This window comes from Mchenga conophoros, linkage group LG7 (assembly GCF_057382185.1).
Source record: "Mchenga conophoros isolate Kocher_MC1m ecotype Shallow Benthic linkage group LG7, M_conophoros_male_GT1.1, whole genome shotgun sequence".
NCBI lineage: Eukaryota > Metazoa > Chordata > Actinopteri > Cichliformes > Cichlidae > Mchenga > Mchenga conophoros.
The window spans coordinates 19,701,488-19,707,487 of record NC_140532.1 but is presented as its reverse complement, the minus strand read 5'-3'; positions in this window follow the sequence as shown (position 1 = coordinate 19,707,487).

Genomic DNA, 6,000 nt, shown 5'->3' with positions numbered 1-6,000 from the left:
TGAGCTTAGATTAGAAAAGGTAAATGTGTGTAAAATTACAGAAATCTATATTTAAATTACTTTGGTGTATTGTGCATAGCCATGGGGGAGTTTTCTATCAATAGGAAAAACTTTTTAAAACACAGTTAAAAGTCAGAAATGTATATGTCCACTTTTACTTTCCAAAGTCATCCGGTGGGCCAGATTGGAGTCTTCACCAGGCTGATTCTGGCCCCCAGTCCTTATGTTTGACACCCCTGTGCTAAAGAAAGGCTGTAGGTAGATAGGATAGGTCATACATTAGGAAAAGAAACAGACTTGAACTACAAAAAATATGAGAAATTTCCTGGATATCTACAAAATGCAACAAGGCAACTGGCAAGGTAATTAAACATATACTGGGATGATAATATACTTTGATTATGGACAGGTGAGGCAGAAAATTGGAAAAGCAAACAAAACTAGACAAAATGTAGAGAGTAAAAGTAAAGTGCCCACAAATGTCTGTGATTTCAAAATATGACAGGATATTACTGAATAAAAAAGAAATTCAATAATTATGATTGTGTTTTTGACAGCCTGTTAAGTTATAACCAAAATACCTAAATGTAAGTGTACAATAACAGTTGATTGTTGACTTTATAAATAGCAGTTTGAGATATTTATCCCAAAAAAGCCCCATTATGAGACCATACCAGAACTTGTCATATTGTTAGCATTGTTTTTTGAATGAGACTCTCTCTAAGGTCAAGGATGGGCATTCATGCTTAAACGTAGTAAAGTTTGCATTTTCCTTTTATAATGCACCAATGAATCCCACTTTATCATGTACTTTCATATGCTGTAAATATACCATTCTTAATCCATAGGTTTTAATGTTCCACTATAACAGCTTCATCTCTTCTGGGAAAAGATTTCCACAGACACAGATGAGAAGACCTGGCTTGCAGTCTTGGCTCTATTTCACCCCAAAGGTGTTCTGTCAGGTTAAGGTCAGGATTCTGTGAGTCAAGTTCTTCCACATCAAGCTCGCTCTTCTATGTCTTTTGATTCTGTGAAGCACTTTGGCACACCTCTGATTTTTTAAAAGTGCTATATAAATAAAATTGCTTTGTATTGTATTGTATTTATGGACCTTGCTTCTTGCACTGGTGTGCAGTCATTTTGGAACAGCGGGCCATCTCCAAATTGTTCCCACAAAGTTCAGAGCACAAAATTGTCCAAAATGTCTTGGTGTGCTGAAGCATTAACAATTCCTTTCCACTGGAACTGAGGGGCCGAGCCCAACTCCTGAAAGCCACACACCATAATCCCCCCACCACCGATCTTTACACTTGTAAAGCAGTTAAGGTTTTATTATGACTGTTATGGGATATTGCACCAATCCCTGGGGCACAATTTTATAGTAAAACGTAACAATGTGTTGTTATGAGTTTCCATTAATATGGTGTAATACATAGAATACAAATATTAGTGTATGAAATAAATGCAACTGATATGTTTGCATATTTTCTTAATATGATGTAGCCTAAACTGCAAAATCAGTAGTGAAAAAAACATGATCCATTTAGTTGTAAGTCACATGTCAAAGAGTTTTTTTCAATTGTAATTGACGTGTATTTATAAAGCAATAAAAAGCACCATTTCACATTATGTCCTCTGCTTGTATGTGTTTATTTATATGTTTACACACAGAGTAACATGAGATTTAGCTAGAGGCTACAAATTATCTTTCTGGCACACTAAAGCAAGAGAGTTGTTTTTTTTTAATGTGATGTCATTCTTAATTACTAAACACTGATATGGCACAGTCACTGAATATGTTCCTAACACCTCTCCAAAAACAACAGCAACCCAGACTTTTTCTTCTTTTTCTTTTGACAGTCTCTCCAGTTAACTCTGCATGGGGGAGATGTTGTTCAGGAAAGAGTGAAAAAAGGCAGAAACACACACAGACCCAGCCCGCTCAGTCCAGGCTCACCCTGTGGGGAATCTGACCACCCCGAGCTTATCTTTGTGACTGCAGGGATGGGAAAAGAATTTGGGTCCAATAACTGCTATAAATAACACACATTCATCTCTTCTAGTCTGAGGCTGGTGTGATATTAGTCCCCTCCTTGTATCACATAAAAAAAGTATACGTTCCAGTATTTTAGTAAGGAAAGCACAACAACAGCATGCAGCCAGACACGCCATGTGATATGTGGTTTTCATAAAATAAAAGCCAAAGGAACTCCCTCGCACATTTTTCAGTAAGCTGGTGACATCTACTGGTCAGAGAATAAAACAACAGGGTACACACAGAATTAATTAGCTTCACTAACAGGGTGCATTTTACATTTATGTAGAGACTTCGCAAAGATATGTAAAAAAAAAAAAAAAAAAAGAAAAATATTAAAGGGTTTGGGATGTCGGTTGTTAACATAAAAATTAGTAACACACAAATTTTGAAATCAAGATTTCATCCAATATAGAACAAAACTAAAGTGAAACATGAGAATACAGCTTGGAATGACACACAGCCTGGAAGCTTTTATTCCATTTCTCCAAAGTCTGAGCTTTAGACTCTGTTAGTTTCTGTTTTGGTTGTTATCTTAGTACTTTGAATTCTTTTCTTAATATACTATATCATCTTTGGTTCCTGTCTAGTTTTTCCCGAGTTATGGATACCTGTTTATATGATTCTCTGTTTGGATTCCTCATATGTTTTGTTTTCTCTCTGTTCCATTGTTTTCCTCTCTGTATTAACGTGAGTGTTTGCATTTAGTATCTGCCTTCTGGTTACCTCCAGTTAACACATAAAGACAACCGTGCTGAGTTTCTAATTACCCTATCCCCACTAAGTGCATGTCTTTGGACTGTGGAAGGAAGCTGGAGTACCTGGGAGGATCCCACGCAAACTCAGGACCTTCGTGCTGTGAGGCAACAGTGCTAACCACCGTACCACCGCTTTACCTGTATGTTGTTACTAATTATGGGACGTAACGTCATCAGTCATTCCCTCACCAGCACTCTGTATAAATAGTCCTGTCTTCCTGCTTGTGTTTGTTACAGTTTTTGTTCCCTATCTGCAGGCCTACTATAGTACTTGGTTCATGTTTTTGGATTATTGTTTGTACACTTTCTGTTAAGAGCCCATTGTAATTGTTTATCTGTTGACAGTTCAAGAGTCTCTAGTGGTTGCCATGGCTTAATTGTCAATTGTCTACACCTGTCGTAGTGTGGATAAAGGCATGCCTGAGGCACATTTGAGGGTTTTTCTTTTTGGCTTCATGCTGTGTGGGCTGTTTTTAGTTGGGGTTATTACAGGATTTAAAATAACATTTATGTTCCAACAAACTCTCCTTTATTTTGTAGCTTTCCTGCAGGGTCATAACTCAATCAATAGTCTTTAGAAGAGATTAAATATCAGCAGTTGTCTTGGTGGGGTGAGTGATGGTTTACTTAAGGCGTTCACTGCGACTGAGCAGACTGTCTTTAGAGTTTCAGCTGGGTGTCTGTGCTGCCCTTCCGCTGAAGTACTTGTTTCTTATTTTGTTTTGTTTTAGTTTGTGTTTGGAGCTTGCCTCAGGTGGTGGTTATACTTTGGAGTTTGGCAGTGAATGACATCTGTGATAGGTCTGTTTGAGTTTAGCATTGAAACGTGCCTTAGGGCTGGCACGCTATTGAAAACCAGGTATGCACAGTTTTCTTTGTGTTATGCTCAAAGTTGCTCAAAGTTCAAGATTCAAGATGCTTTGCCATTATGCAAGCACAGCAAAATTAAAGCAATACTCCCTTGTGTGATGCAATAATCTAAAATAACATAAACATACTGAAATATTATAATAATAATAATAATGGATTGGATTTATATAGCACTTTTCAAGGCACCCAAAGCGCTTTACAATTCCATTATTCATTCACTCTCACATTCATACACTGGTGGAGGCAAGCTACAGTTGTAGCCACAGCTGCCCTGGGGCAGACTGACAGAAGCGAGGCTGCCATATCGCGCCATCGGCCCCTCTGGCCATCACCAGTAGGCAAGTAGGGTAAAGTGTCTTGCCCAAGGACACAACGACCAGGACAGAGAGCCCGGGGATCAAACCAGCGACCTTCCGGTTACAGATGCGATTCCCAACCCCCTGAGCCACGGTCGCCCTTAATATGACATACACTATTTAAATAAAATTTCCTGATGTGAATTAAAATGTTTAAACATTTATACCATGCCTACCCATCTAGTAACACTGGGATGTAAGAATATTGCACACTTAAACTGAACGTGTGTAATCTACATATTATAAGACGTACATTAGGCGCTATGTCCTGATGGGTAGGACGTGGAATTAGGCAGAAGAATATTGCACATGGTGGTTTCTTCATAGTTACTGTCGGACTGAGGTCAGCAGTGTTTGGGGAAGAAGCTGTTTTGGTGTGTTAAACCAGTAACACTGAATTGAACCGTTTGAGATCCCTTACTAGTTATGGCCCACTGGTTGTGTCAGGTAAGCGTGCGCGCGTACATCTGCAGCAGTGTTTATGGATGACTAATGAGAAGGTGAGTGTTTTGTGCAGTGACCTTCAGTGTTGTGGCGATGTCGGCCTACTTGTGGTGGATGACTTGTGAATGTTGCTGGCCACGTGACGGCATTAACTGCGGTGCTGAGCCGACCTTGTGATAATTATGTGGGTATAGTTCTCATTTGTGAACAGCAACTTGTTGTGTTATGGGGTCATTTTGTATGTGACTTTGTTTTGTGGGGACAAAAGATCCCTTCTGGTTGGGATTAGTGGTTATTTTTGGTTGTGTGGTAGTAATTTTGTTTGTTTAATCCTTTCAGTTTGTGGTTCTTGTGCTCATGATGTTACGATTGTCCATTATTGCAACTTGTGGCATACTCATGTTGGAGTATCCATGTATATTTGGCATGGTGCACTTAAAATGGGGTTTTTGCTCTGCATGATGCACTTTAGCAACTGAGTATTCTGTGCAGGGTTGCTTATTGTTTCATTAGAATTTTAACAAATAAGTACCTTTTCCCTGTTGGAAAGCACATGTGATGGCTTGCTTTCCCCAGTGGTTTTCAAATTTGGGCGAGTCCAGAAGTTCTATTTGGGGCTCTTGGAGTGACCCTTTTGACGGGAACTGTTTAAGTCCTCTTCAGCTTGTACTCGTGAAAGAGTCTCTGGGTGTTGCCAAGATTTAATTGCCAACTGTCTACAGAGTGGATAAAGTAAGGCTGGCTAGGGGAGATGTCACCACTTGCCATCATGTTGTATGAAGGCAAGTGTCTTTTCTTTCTTTTTCTTTTCTTTTTTTTTTTTTTTTAAACTAAAGGTGTGGAGTAATTTAAAATAAAAAATACGTAAAACCTTACGTGGACTCCAGTGTAAATCTTAACTTAATGTTGTGGTTTTGGAGCCATGTTGAAGTATGTTTAATGTTGTTATCTGGCAGATTAAACTGAGATAATTGACCTACCTTAAGAAAAATATTAACTTGTTTAGAATTTGATGGCAGTAATACCTCTCAGAGTTGGGACAGGGCCATGTTCCCTGTGCCTCTTTGTCTTAGGATTCTAGCTGGTCCTGGGTCTTTCATATTTGTCATTTTTGAAATGGACAGAGTTGAACAGTTTCTTGCTTGGATATGGAAAGTCATTCCCTAAAACAACATTCCATGGATGGGCCTACATGTTGCTCTTAAACCTCTAAAGTATTAATGCTACCTTTCCAGATGTGCAAGCTCCCAATTCAATTTCATTAATGTACCATCAGAGATGCAAGTCACTTTCACATATTGGCTTCTTCTTTACATGACAGAGCTTTAACCTCCTGAGCCCATGCCATGATTTCATGTCAGAATCACGTCTGTCTTTAATGCAGTGTTCTCTGATGGCCCTCAGCTCATAGGGATCCAATAATGACTTTGGCCTTCTCCCTCGCACACAGATTTCAACAGAACCTCAGAACGCTGATGCTGTGTGACGTTGATGACCAGATATTCAAAGTCTTTGCAATTTCACATTGAGGACC